This window comes from Leucoraja erinacea, chromosome 1, assembly GCF_028641065.1.
Source record: "Leucoraja erinacea ecotype New England chromosome 1, Leri_hhj_1, whole genome shotgun sequence".
Taxonomy (NCBI): domain Eukaryota; kingdom Metazoa; phylum Chordata; class Chondrichthyes; order Rajiformes; family Rajidae; genus Leucoraja; species Leucoraja erinaceus.
Genome location: NC_073377.1, coordinates 163,959,629 through 163,973,492, shown reverse-complemented (window position 1 = coordinate 163,973,492; position 13,864 = coordinate 163,959,629).

The window sequence follows — 13,864 nt, the reverse complement described above, 5'->3', positions numbered from 1 at the left end:
ATAAGATTGTAATGCCCCTGTCCCACTTAGGAAACCTGAACGGAAATCTCTGGCGACTTTGCACCCCACCCAAGGTTTCCGTGCGGTTCCCGGAGGTTGCAGGTGGTTGCCGGAGGTTGCAGGTAGTGGAAGCAGGTAGGGAGACTGACAAAACCTCCGGGGCCTCCGGGAACCGCACGGAAACCTTGGGTGGGGCACAAAGTCTCCAGAAGTTTCCTTTCAGGTTTCCTAAGTGGGACAGGGGCATTAAGGACTTGGACACGCTAGAGGCAGGAAACATGTTCCTGATGTTGGGGGAGTCCAGAACCAGGGGCCACAGTTTAAGAATAAGGAGTAAGCCATTTAGAACGGAGACGAGGAAACACTTTTACTCACAGAGAGTGGTGAGTCTGCGGAATTCTCTGCCTCAGAGGGTGGTGGAGGCAGGTTCTCTGGTTGCTTTAAAGAGAGAGCTAGATAGGGCTCTTAAAGATAGCGGAGTCAGGGGATATGGGGAGAAGGGTCGAACGAGGTACTGATTGTGGATGGTCAGCCATGATCACATGCTGGCTCGAAGGGCCGAATGGCCTACTCCTGCACCTATTGTCTATTGTCTATTGTCTATTATCATTGGGAACTACATTGAAAACCTTGGTCGGTGCCCTATACGTGGCAATTCTATGGTAAGCAAAACAAAGAATTTCACTGTGACAAGTCACATGTGATAATAAAGTATCAGTCAATCAATCAACTCCTTCAAAGATTAGGGAATTCAGCAGGTCTCCAATGAATCTTACCAACTTTTGCAGATGCACCAGAGGATATATTCTATCAGGATGCATCATAGCTCAACCTGCTCAAGACCACAAGAATTAGGGGCAGCACAGTGACGCAGCGGAGGGTTGCCTTACAGCGTCATAGACCCGGGTTCGATCCTGACCACGGGTGTTGTCTGTACAGGATTTGTATATTCCCCCTGTGACCTCATGGATTTTTCCCTGGGTGCTCCAGTTTCCTCCCACACTCCAAAGGTGTGCAGGTTTGTTCTGATTGGCTTCAGGAAAATAATAGTCAACTGTCGCCAATGTCGGTGGTGGGTGTGGACTTAATGGGCTTAGGTAAAAATTATGGATTGTCCCTAGTGTGTAGGATAGCGCTAGTGTACAGGGATCGCTGGTCGGCGTGGACTGGTGGGCCTGTTTCTGCCCTGTAGCTCTGAGGTCTAAAGTCTAATGGGCCTGTCCCACTTATGCGACCTTGGCTCGCAAATTACGCGACTCGTGGTGGCGTGAGGCGTACGGGCACCGTATGGCCGCGCGTAGCCGGTCCCACTTAGAAGCGCGGAGTTGTGCGGGGCAGGCCCCGACATCGCGTGGGGCTCCGAAATTCTGACAGTGGCCGAAATCTTCGCGTGCCAACAGCCTGTTGGCACGCAGGCGCATTGCGGTCATACGCAGCATCTTGACGTCGTATGCAGCGCTTGACGCATACGCCTAGCGCGTGGCGTTGCACGATGACGTCACCGCCCGGCATGGCGTTGCGTGATGATGTCACCGCCTGACGCCGTGCGACGCCGAAATTCAGTCGGCCCGCCTCCTGCCCAGCTGATGGGTAAGCATGACGCAAATGACGTCACGCGCGAACTTAGCGCGTACTTAGCGCGAACTTCACGTGAACTTTGCTTCCGTTTGGTCGCGCCAAATGCACGCAATCGCATGCAATTGGGACAGGCCCTTAAATTACAGAGAGTTGTTGATGTTGCCCAATTCATCACACAAACCATCCCATCCCTCACGTTAACTCCGCCCACAACACGATGCTTTGGGAAAGCGGGCAATATATAACAATACAAGGACCATTTGCATCCAAGTCCATCCACTCTCCCATTGGGTAGACAAAACCGTCATCCAGGAAGGATGTTGTTAAGCTGGAAAAAGTGTAGAAAATATTTGCAAGAAGTTTGCCAGGACTTGAGGGTCTGAGCGACAGTGAGGGGTTGGACAGGCTAGGTCTTTATATCTTGGATTACAGGAGGATGGGAGGGTGATCTTATAGAGGTGTATAGGACCATGAGGGGATGAGATAGGGCAAATGGACAGAATTGTTTACCCAAAGTAGGGGAATCAATCAAGCACCCTGGGACATAGGCTTAAGGTGAGAGTTGAAAGATTTCATAGGAACCAGGGTGGTATATTTTTCACACAGTGGTTATTGTGTAATGGAATGAGCTGCCAGAGGTGGCAGGTACTATAACACGATTTAAAAGACATTTGGTGCTTGAGACGGAATGGTTTAGAGTGATATGGGCCAAATGCGGGCAGGTGGGACAAATGAAGATGGGGCATCTTAGTTGCCATGAGCTATTGGACCTGTGTTTCTCTGCTGTATGACATAACAACACTATGACCATATCTGACCAAGATATAGTGAGACATTCACCAAGTCTCAGTCTGATTTGTTCCATTACCCACCCTGTATCTCCATCTCCTTGAGCAGTTCACCTTGTTCCACTCTCTTGATTTGTTCATTAAAACTCTCGGACTCTAACCAAGACATGCACCAATTTTCTTAGTCACATACCCTCAGTCCACTCCTCCTTCACCCTTTATACTGAACATCATCTCACCCTCTGTGATTCCAAATATCTTTAACTTTTGATTTCAGAGGTCTACTATTCTTCCTTAATTTCTGCCGCCATCAAAACCGTCTTTCTTCCTTTAAGAATTTCAAACTTGTCACTGCACCAGATCCCAAAGTCCCTTTATGAACAAGGCCAGCCAGCAGTGACCGCCTCCTTATACTCCTCACCATTCGATATACTCATCATTGCCAGAAACTCTTAGACTCATCCAAGCTGGATTTTGGAGCTGCAACATCTGTAACTCAATACATGATTAGATGAAGTTGCAAGAAATAGAAAGGAATCACCTCTACAAAAGATGAGCTATGGCTTGCTAATATTTAGTTTTACATCATAAACATGACAATGTGAATTTCACATCAGCTGACACTATATCAGGAAAAAATCCAAATGCATTAAAAGCTTCTTGTAGTTATGCATCATCTTGCTGAATGTCCCTTCAATTTTCCGCAACCCTGGCATAAATCTGCAATATATTAGCAATGCACTAGATATTCTTTCCAATCTTCCTTTCTGCCAGATGACTCAAAACGTTACTGCAGCAGTGTGTTCACATGGTGACTCATGTATCAACCTCAAGAGGTGGGTGGGAACTCTGGCACATTTAAATCGAGGGCTGAAGTTTTCTTACAAACTCTAACAAGTAAACATTCGATCCCAAACACTAACTCTCTGTTTAAAGCATAGGCAGCTGGCAAAGGGATGGGGGAGGATCATTGAACTGATGGGTACCAAATGTTGGAGTTTTAGCTGGACTGCTTCCTTCTATCCAGAGATGCTGCCAGTCCAGCTGAGTTACTCCACCATTTTGTGTCTATCTTCAATACACTAGAAATGGATTCATATGGTGCACATTTTGCAAGGCCTCGAATTAGGACTACACACCTTGTTTGAAAGGGAAGATCCTGAGTTTTGTGTGGTTATTTGTTTTTTTGCATCATCCCAATGTGTAAATATCCCTGTGCTAACATGCTTAATGCAATGTAATACTCAACGTAGGCATAGTCAACGAAGGCTTTCACATTGGTGCTAGTGAAAAGCATTGTGCAATGTTCACTGTTTAGTGGCTGGCGTGTTACTTCTGGCTGGTAATTTTATATCCAGGCATTGTTGCTGTATTGGAATGCTCCTGGAAGTCCACTTCTTCTGCACAGGTAGGCAGTGAAGAAAGCGAATGGTATGTTAGCATTCGTAGCAAAAGGATTTGAGTATAGGAGCAGGGAGGTTCCACTGCAGTTGTACAGGGTCTTGGTGAGACCACACCTGGAGTATTGTGTACAGTTTTGGTCTCCTAATCTGAGGAAAGACATTCTTGCCATAGAGGGAGTACAGAGAAGGTTCACCAGACTGATTCCTGGGCTGGCAGGACTTTCATATGAAGAAAGACTGGATAGACTCGGCTTGTACTCACTAGAATTTAGAAGATTGAGGGCGGATCTTATAGAAACTTACAAAATTCTTAAACAGGCTAGATGCAGGAAGATTATTCCCGATGTTGGGGAAGTCCAGAACAAGGGGTTTAAGGATAAGGGGGAAATCCTTTAGGACCGAGATGAGAAAAACATTTTTTCACACAGAGAGTGGTGAATCTGTGGAATTCTCTGCCACAGAAGGTAGTTGAGGCCAGTTGATTGGCTATATTTAAGAGGGAGTTAGATGTGGCCCTTGTGGCTAAAGGGATCAGGGTGTATGGAGAGAAGGCAGGTACAGGATACTGAGCTGGATGATCAGCCATGATCATATTGAATGGCGGTGCAGGCTCGAAGGGCTGAATGGCCTACTCCTGCACCTATTTTCTATGTTTCTATTTCTTGCTGCTCTAACACTGACTTAGGATATATTGTTGCACTAACCTGCTGTTGGTAGAAAGGTTACTGCCCTCATTAAAGGCTGGTCCTTTGATAGATCTGCCTCTTGTCATTTGCCATTCCAATCAATGAAAGAGCCCAGAGATATCACAATGAGTTTGGCATGTTGATGCTTGAGGTACCTTGGGCTGCACAGTGGTGCAGCAGTAGAGCTGCTGCCTCACAGGACAAGAGACCTGAGTTCAATCCAGACTGTGGGTGCTGTCCGTGCGGAGTTTGCACGTTCTTCCTGTGTCCGAGTGGGTTTTCTGCTGTTGCTCCGTTTCCTCCCAGATTCTAAATACATCCAACTTTGTAGATGAAGTGTTTAAGAAGGAACTGCAGATGCTGGAAAATCGAAGGTAGACAAAAGTGTTGGAGAAACTCAGCGGGTGCGGCAGCATCTATGGAGTGAAGGACAAAGGCAACGTTTCGGGCCGAAACGTCTGAAGAAGGATTTCGGCCCGAAACGTTGCCTTTTCCTTCGCTCCATAGATGCTGCCGCACCCGCTGAGTTTCTCCAGCACTCTTGTCCAACTTTGTAGATTAAATGGCTTCTGTAAATATCCCCTTGTGTGAAGGTTGTGAATGTTGGATAACATAGAGCAAGTCGATGTGGATTTGATGGGCTGAAGGGCCTGATTCACGTTCTACTCAACAGCCAAAAATCTGTAGCCTCCCTTTGATCTGGTATTTTGTTGGTTCACATGCTTGATCAATGCTGTTTTATCATTAATGTGTTTTTATTATTATTAATGTTTAGTGTTTTCTGAGTCATTCGTAACTGTCACTGTATGTCATGTTGTTACTTGTGGCCGGAGCACCAAGGCAAATTCCTTGTATGTGAATACTTGGCCAATAAACTTACTTACAAACTTACTTACTTACTTACTATTTCTAAAACTTTTTTTTCATGCGTGGCTGCGCAGGTATATGGGGATAGAGAATGATTGGGAGCTACCTGTTAGACACATCTGTGCAGGATCATTTGCAAGAAATAGGTGGAGAAGGGTTCCTTTGTGGAGTAGTGATATTAATAGGCAGCAGATGTGGTGGTTAAATTTCTACCTTGAGAGATGCAAATAGACACATCCATCATGCAGACAGAATGAGGACAATTATCACTGAGGTTGAATGATAACATTAAACTCCTGGGGATGAATACAGATTATGCACAGGGAGACATTGATATGGTTGCTGGTGGAGGGGCCAGATCCATATGAAATGCAGAGAGACAACAACATATTGAGGAGAGTTGTGATTGCAGCCCAGTCCATCAGGCAAACTAGTCCACTCCTCCCCCCATTGACTCCATCTATACTTTAGGCTGTCTCGGGAAAGCAGCCAACATAATCCAGGACCACTCACACCCTAGTCATGCTCTCTGCTCCTCTCTCCCATCCAACAGAAGGTTTAAAGGATTAAAAGTACGCACCAGTTTCAAGGAATGCTTCCTCTGTGCTGTGATCAACCTCTTGATTGCACCTGTCATGCGCCAACGATGAATTCCCGATCTTCCAATCTACCCCATACACTTTTATTTTTAATCTGCACTTTCTCTGCAGCTGTAGCTCTATTTTGCACTCTGATTCCTTTCTCCTAAGATCTACCTGATGCATTCATGCCAGGTATGCTTTGCCTGGAGAGCACACAAAACAATGTTTCTCACTATAACTCGGTTCACATGAGAATAATAAACCAATACCAAGTCATGGCCTGAACTACAGACAATGCCTCACAAAGAATTCAATTCAATTCAATTCAATTCAATTCAAACGTTTTATTTGTCATTTGGACCCCTTGAGGTCCAAACGAAATGACGTTTCTGCAGCCATACATTACAAACAAATAGACCCAAGACACAACATAATTTACATAAACATCCATCCCATCGCTGTGATGGAAGGCCAAAAAAACTTATCTCTCCACTGCACTCCCCCCCCCCCCCCCCCCCCCCCCCCATGTCAGAGTCAAAGTCAAAGAATTGTAAGAGTTAGAGGTTTAGTACATGCAACCATCAATCAGAAGAGAAAATTGGTGAACATGTGGTCAGGCTGAAGACACAAGGTACAATTTTCAAATCCTGTATAGTTAGATCACTAAGTGTACAGATTGGCAAATAAGAGGATTCAAAAGAAACTATTTGATACCATGAAGAGACTGGTATGAAGATGGCACTTTAACATTTGAGAAGTTTGGCTTAGGGCACAATTCCAAGGTGCTTTGTTTAAAACCTACTCAGTTGACCAAGTTTAACATCGACCTTCTCTAATATCTCCTTGCTTGTCTCATTGTCAGAAGGGCAGCATGGTGGCACAGCAGTAGAGTTGCTGCCTTACAGTGCCAGAGGCCCGGGTTCGATTTTAAGTGCGGGTGCTGTCTGTACGTCCCCTCCGTGACCTGCGTGGGTTTTCTCCGAGATATCCGGTTTCCTACCGCACTCCAAAGACATACAGGTTTGTAGGTTGCCTGGCTTAGGTAAAGTTGTAAATTGTCCCTAGTGTGTAGGATAGTGTCAGTGTGCAGGGATCACCGGTCGTCAGGATGCAGTGAGCTGAAAGGCCTGATTCTGCTGTATCTCTAAACTAAACTAAAAACTGGTTTGATGTTGAATATTTTGCTGTGTTGAATATACTAATATTGTAATGTTGGTGTTGCTAGGTGGATTATCACTGTACTGCACTTTCTGATCACAATCTAGTCTGATTGCACCATCTTGTGGCAGAATCGGCTTGTACTCGCTAGAATTTAGAAGATTGTGGGGGGGGGGTCTTTTAGAAACTTACAAAATTCTTAAGGGGTTGGACAGGCTAGATGCAGGAAGATTGTTCCCGATGTTGGGGAAGTCCAGAACAAGGGGTCACAGTTTAAGGATAAGGGGGAAATCTTTTAGGACCGAGATGAGAAAAACATTTCAGAGAGTGGTGAATCTGTGGAATTCTCTGTCACAGAAGGTAATTGAGGCCTGTTCATTGGCTATATTTAAGAGGGAGTTAGATGTGGCCCTTGTGGCCAAGGGGATCAGAGGGTATGGAGAGAAGGCAGGTACGGGATACTGAGTTGGATGATCAGCCATGATCATATTGAATGGCGAATGGTGCAGGCTCGAAGGGCCGAATGGCCTCTACTCCTGCACCTAATTTTCTATGTTTCTATGTTAATCTCCTCTCTTCAAGTCGTTACTGTTGTAAAATTGTAGAAGCCATGGAACTGCAGTCGCTGGTTTACACAAAAGGACACAAAGTGCCGGAGTATTTCAGCAGGTCAGGCAGCATCTCTGGAGAACATGGATAAGTGATGTTTCGAGTCGGGACCCTTCTTCAGGTTTGATTGTGGGGGGGGTGGGGGGGGGGGGGGGGGGGGGGGGGGCCATTGTGAAAAGGACCCGTTTACTCCTACTCTTTTTGGCTCCTGTTTGCCAGCCAGTTCTCTATCCAGAGGTCGAAAGCCTGCTGGAAGAGATACACCACATCCACTGGAGGAGAGGCAGGACAAAGTCAGACATGTGGATACGGGTGATGGTTGGTTTTTGATAGGCAGATGTTTGAACCAAAGGCCTGAGTTTAAGAGCAAAGGTGTGAGATTGGAAAATAAATAGTGGCAAAATGTGAAGCAGAAGAGATGTCAGAGGGGAAGGATAGTGAAGAAAAGGAGAGCGTCAAGGTGGGGTAGGAGAAAGACTGGGGGGGGGGGGTTGTTATGGGTTACCTAAAATTGATGATGCTGATGATGCTGATGATGAGAGGACATTATGAGGAAGGACATTCTTGCCATAGAGGGAGTGCAGAGAAGGTTCACCAGACTGATTCCTGGGATGTCAGGACTGTTTTATGAAGAAAGACTGGATAGACTTGGTTTATATTCTCTAGAATTTAGGAGATTGAGAGGGGATCTTATAGAAACTTACAAAATTCTTAAGGGGTTGGACAGGCTAGATGCAGGAAGATTGTTCCCGATGTTGGGGAAGTCCAGGACAAGGGGTCACAGCTTAAGGATAAGGGGGAACTCCTTTAAAACCGAGATGCGAAGAACTTTTTTTTCACACAGAGAGTGGTGAATCTCTGGAGTTCTCTGCCACAGAGGGTAGTTGAGGTCAGTTCATTGGCTACATTTAAGAGGGAGTTAGATGTGGCCCTTGTGGCTAAGGGAGATCAGGGGGTATGGAGAGAAGGCAGGTACGGGATACTGAGTTGGATGATCAGCCATGATCATATTGAATGGCGGTGCAGGCTCGAAGGGCCGAATGGCCTACTCCTGCACCTAGTTTCTATGTTTCTATGTTTCTATGAGAGACAAAGCACTGAAGAAACTCAGCAGGTGAGGCAGCATCTATGGAGCGAAGGAATAGGCGATGTTTCGGGTCGAGACCCTTCTTCAGATGATGATGTACTGCCATGATCATATTGAATGGCGGTGCAGGCTCGAAGGGCCGAATGGCCTACTCCTGCACCTAATTTCTATGATGTTGATGATGATACTTTATAGTCACATATCCAGCTAGGTGCAGGTTTGTTTTTGCATACAAACTACACGAAAGAGTCATCACAAAGTTGGTGACAAAGTTACAAAAAGTACTCATTTGTCCCCCCCCCCCCCCCCCCCCCCCCGTGCCGGGTCCCCCTTTGTTCTCGGCAACGTGGCCTGTCCACCCCAGCCATCCCACTGCCTTTGAGGCTCTGACCCGACCTCGAGGCTCTAACTAGACCCCGTCTTTAGCCCGACCTCGAGGCTCCGACCCGTTCCTTGTCCTCGACGAGACCAAACGTAGACTGGACGATCGTTTCGCCGAGTTCACTTTTCTTTCCAGGAATTTGGAAGATTTTGTGGCGACTGTTCTGATGGTATCTTGGCAGCCTCCAGTTTCAGAAGCAAACAGGAGGGTTACCTCATCAATTATGAGATTAGTTCCAAGTCTAGGGTCTTGATCTTCAAAACCCAATTCCTTAATCAATCAAATGCAAGTAGGTTCTTGGTCCTTGGTTTCTTGGTCCTCCAATATATTCCAAATGGAATTTAAACTAATTTGGTCTCCACCCTTCCCCTCACCTAGCTCCATCTGCCCTCTTTTTGTTTCCTTTTGTTGTTGTCTCTCGTCTGCCAGCCTCCATCTCCAACACTCCCCATCCCTTTCTTGGCTCAATCTGTCCATCATCCTTCACCTCTCCTTGGCCCATCACTGCCCACTGTTTCACCATCTCCCCTCTCCGCTTTACACTGGCTATCTCATGTCTCCTGTGTGTGGATATGACCCAAAACTTTGCCAATTCCTTATGTCCTACAGATGTTGCTTGACTCGTTGCATTTCTCTAGCAGGTTGTGTGTTGCTGCAGATTGGTAGATAATCTTCCTCGTGCAACTTTTAACTGTCTCTTGTGTTTCAGTGAATGATTCCACAATGTCTTGGATCTTGCATTCGGATGCAAATGTCATCTGCATACAGCAACTCAACCACTGAAGCTTGGTGGCCTTCGTTCCGAACATTTGTGCCCATAGGTGAACGTCTTCCTATTAATTTTGAATATCAGGTGTGCTCCTTCATGAGGTTTAGTGGGAATAAGGTGCTGCACTGCAAAGAGAAAATGTTAAAGGGCCTGTCCCACGAGCATGCGACTCCATGCGGCAATCGCGACCTAACGTGGTCGCTTGAGCCGTACGGCCTCGCGGGGCCCGTCCCACTTCGATCGCCGGAGCCGTATGGAGTTGTGCGGAGCTGGTCCCGACATCGCGCGGGGGTCCAAAAAACTGACCGTGTTCAAAGATTCCGCGCGGCACTGGCCTGCCGGCCAGCAACCGCCTCGACGGGCGTGTGCAGTGTCTCGACACCGTACGCAGCGTCTTGACGCCGTACGTCACGCACAAACTTCCCGCAGACTTCACGTCACTCACTCGACCTCCGCGCGGCCCCCGCTTCCGGTTTGGTCGCCCTCGCCGCATGCAGGCGCATGCTGGTGGGACCGGCCCTTTACGGGGATCACTCGACCTCCGCGTCCCCACGCTTCCGGTTTAGTCGCGCTTGCCGCAAGCAGGTCGCATGCTCGTGGGACAGGCCCTCAAGGGAATTACGCAGACTTGTTTGACACTGAGATTTGCTCTATTGTGAACACATTGGTTCGGATGGAGATGGAGATGAATTTCTGCAGGCAGTTAAATTGGAGAAGGCTATTCCACTGTCCCTCCTGACTGAAGGAGTCAAAGGCAATAGAGAAGTTAAAGAAGCACAGTGTAGTATCATGAAGATCATACTTGTAACAGATGAAATCCACTTTCAACTTAGGGGGCAGGTCTTTGGCCACTGGCCTTTGTGGTGACCACCATTGGAATGATCTCCTTTTTAAAGATAGGTCATGATTCTGGCATAGATCTCTCTCTCTCTTATATCCCCTTCTTCCCAGATGTAGGTTATGTGACTGAAGGTCAAGATTTAGAATTTTGGTGCTTATTTCATTTGCCCCTTTGATCCTTTGGTTAGTATATGGCCTTCTTATCGGTCTGGGTGGCCACACAACTGGTCTGAATAGGGGATAGAGGTCGGGGGACTCATGTCAATAACAAAGTGTTGTGAAGAATTGTCAGAGTTCATTCTAATGAGTGCTGACTGGTGCTCTTCCCCTCATCAGTTAATTCCGTGATCTTGTATTGTATTGAGGAACCCATGCCTGTCAGGAATATTAATGAGATGCTGACTCTGCAACAGTGTATCTCCATCTAGAATCTGTTCGTTGGGTCATGGATTCTCTGCTGGTCTTTTCCCTTAGGTGCCAGTAGAGCCGTGCCTTTTCCATTGAATAAAGATAAAAGTTCCACACTTGGAATGCCATGTATTTGTAGCGAATTGGCTCTACAATTTCCATGTCTTTCTAATCAGGGCAGTTTTGGTTCTCCTTGGTAGAGAAGCCAACAGCTTCTTCACGGGTGTTAAATATGGCAGACGTTGGGAGTGGTAGGGTGGGAATTGATGGAATGACCATGAAACCCTGGTTGGGAGAAGCTGCTTTCTTGGAGTCCTTGAGAGCTTCGGCATGTATCTTCTTTCAGCAATGTTTCTATGTTGATGCTGAAGTGTTGAGGCCAGGTTGATGGAGATAACTAGGGAGGACGGGGTGGCGGTCAGTCTAGACGCCATCACTGTATGCATGATGATGCAAATATGTTTGTGGTCCTGGCAATGATATGATCTACAGACACTGGTTCCTGGATGCAAAGTGCTGCCATGGCATCTTGTGCTTACCCCTCCATCAACTCAGGGTGTTTGTTATGGCAAGACTGTGCTTCGAGTATTTTGTTCCAAAAAGCCTAGATATAGTTTTTCATACTTCTTCCTTGCCAGTCACACCTTGCTTTGGAATGATCAGGAAAAGTTTGTTTGAAATGTAGACTGGTAAATTTTCAAGAAGTTCTCCTTGGTCTCACCATGCACTGAGGACGTCAGCATGTTAGTTACATGCTCTAGTAAGCCAAAGGGCCATAAGGGCATTCATCGACTTGCTAAAACTGGACTAGCTCATTTCAAAGCATCAGAATTCCGAGCTATGATAAAACAGAAGGGTATTGAGGTCTTACATAGAAACATAGAAATTAGGTGCAGGAGGAGGCCATTCGGACCTTGGACCCAGCACCGCCATTCATTGTGATCATGGCTGATCATCCCCAATCAATAACCCGTGCCTTCTCCTCATATCCCTTCTCCTCCACTAGCCCCTAGAGCTCTATCTAACTATCTCTTAAATCCATCCACTGACTTGGCCTCCACTGCCCTCTGTGGCAGGGAATTCCGTAAATTCACAACTCTCTGGGTGAAAAAGTTTTTTCTCACCTCAGTCTTAAATGACCTCCCCTTTATTCTAAGACTGTTGCCCCTGGTTCTGGACTCGCCCAACATTGGGAACATTTTTCCTGCATCTAGCTTGTCCAGTCCTTGTATATGTTTCTATAAGTCGTGGAGTGCAGGTGGATTCTCACATTCTGAGTCCCAAACTTTGTACTGTGGAGTAGAAATGTTCTGTGGAGTTGGGGGTGATTGTTTCAGATAATACAGAGGTTTGGCAGAACACAGTCGTGCTCAACTGGCAGGGAGGATTGATACAACCAAAATCCAAGCTCCTCTGCATGGGTATTAATGAACACACAAAGGACTCAGTGCACGGATTGGATTTCTCCCCTGGGAGTTGGCATAAGAAGAATAATACAAGAAAATCATCACCGCTGTGGTATCTGTTGATTGTTTTGGGTTACTGCTCTCAAAAGCAAACTGATAATAGAACATCCATTATTGAAGAATTTAACAGCAGAGTCGAGTCCAACAATGTCATTTCAGATGGTGTGCACTGATCTGCAACAGAGACTCATTTGCACTACAGTTTAAAATATAACAGAAGAGCTTGCCGCCCGAACCCAGAACCAAGATGGTAGAAAAATATGCAATGCAGAAGATAAAAGTAGATACAAAGAGTGAACACTCCAGTTGACAGATCCACCAGAGGTAAAGCTAATTACAGGGATCTTATTCAAACATGTTTCACTTAAAAATGCAACCATGAGTATGAATGCATGAAAAAATATTTACTAATTAAACAGAGAAAAAAAAATCCTTGCTTTTCCATTCACTTGTTTATAAAACAAGCAATTGCTTCAAAGGAACTTCTGAAGATGAAGCAAACTATTGTTGATCTTTAATTTTTGATCTGCGAGACTCTGAACAGTAGGAAAAGACAAGAATCAAGTTAAAGTGGCTTGGCTTTGTAATTAGGTTGAAGTGGCGGTCTCATTTGGTTGACATATCCTTTACTCTCTGAAAATTCATCGAAGAGGAATTTTGGAAAGATTCATCATAATCTGTCATCATAAATCACTGCAGATGTTTTATACTTTCCAGTGAGTTCTAAAGATTCATCTACAAAAGGAGGTCTGATCTGTGGCCAGTAGGTATGAGGTCCTATCGAGAAAGTCCAACATTCTCCATTCCCGAGATAGGTACAAAAAGCTGGAGTAACTCAGCGGGTCAGGCAGCATCTCTGGAGAGAAGGAATAGGTGATGTTTTGGGTTGAGACCCATCTTCAGACCCAATCTGACCCAAAATAAAGGTGTCCTTCATTAGTATTAAGGATTATCAATTAAAGGGTGTGCTTTTAAAAAGGGGGTGAAGAGTAAATTCTTTAGAGAGAGGGTAGTTAATCTGTGGAACTCATTGCCACAGAGGGCTGTGGAGGCTAAAGGGCCTGTCTCACCGGCATGCGATTGCATGCACCTAGCGCGACCAAACGTGGTGGCTTGAGGCGTACGGCCTCGCGGGGCCGGTCCCACTTCGAACCACGGAGGCTTCTGGAGTTGTGCGGGGCTGGTCCCGACATCATACTCACCAATCAGCTGGGCAGGAGGCGGGACCGATTGAATTTGGAC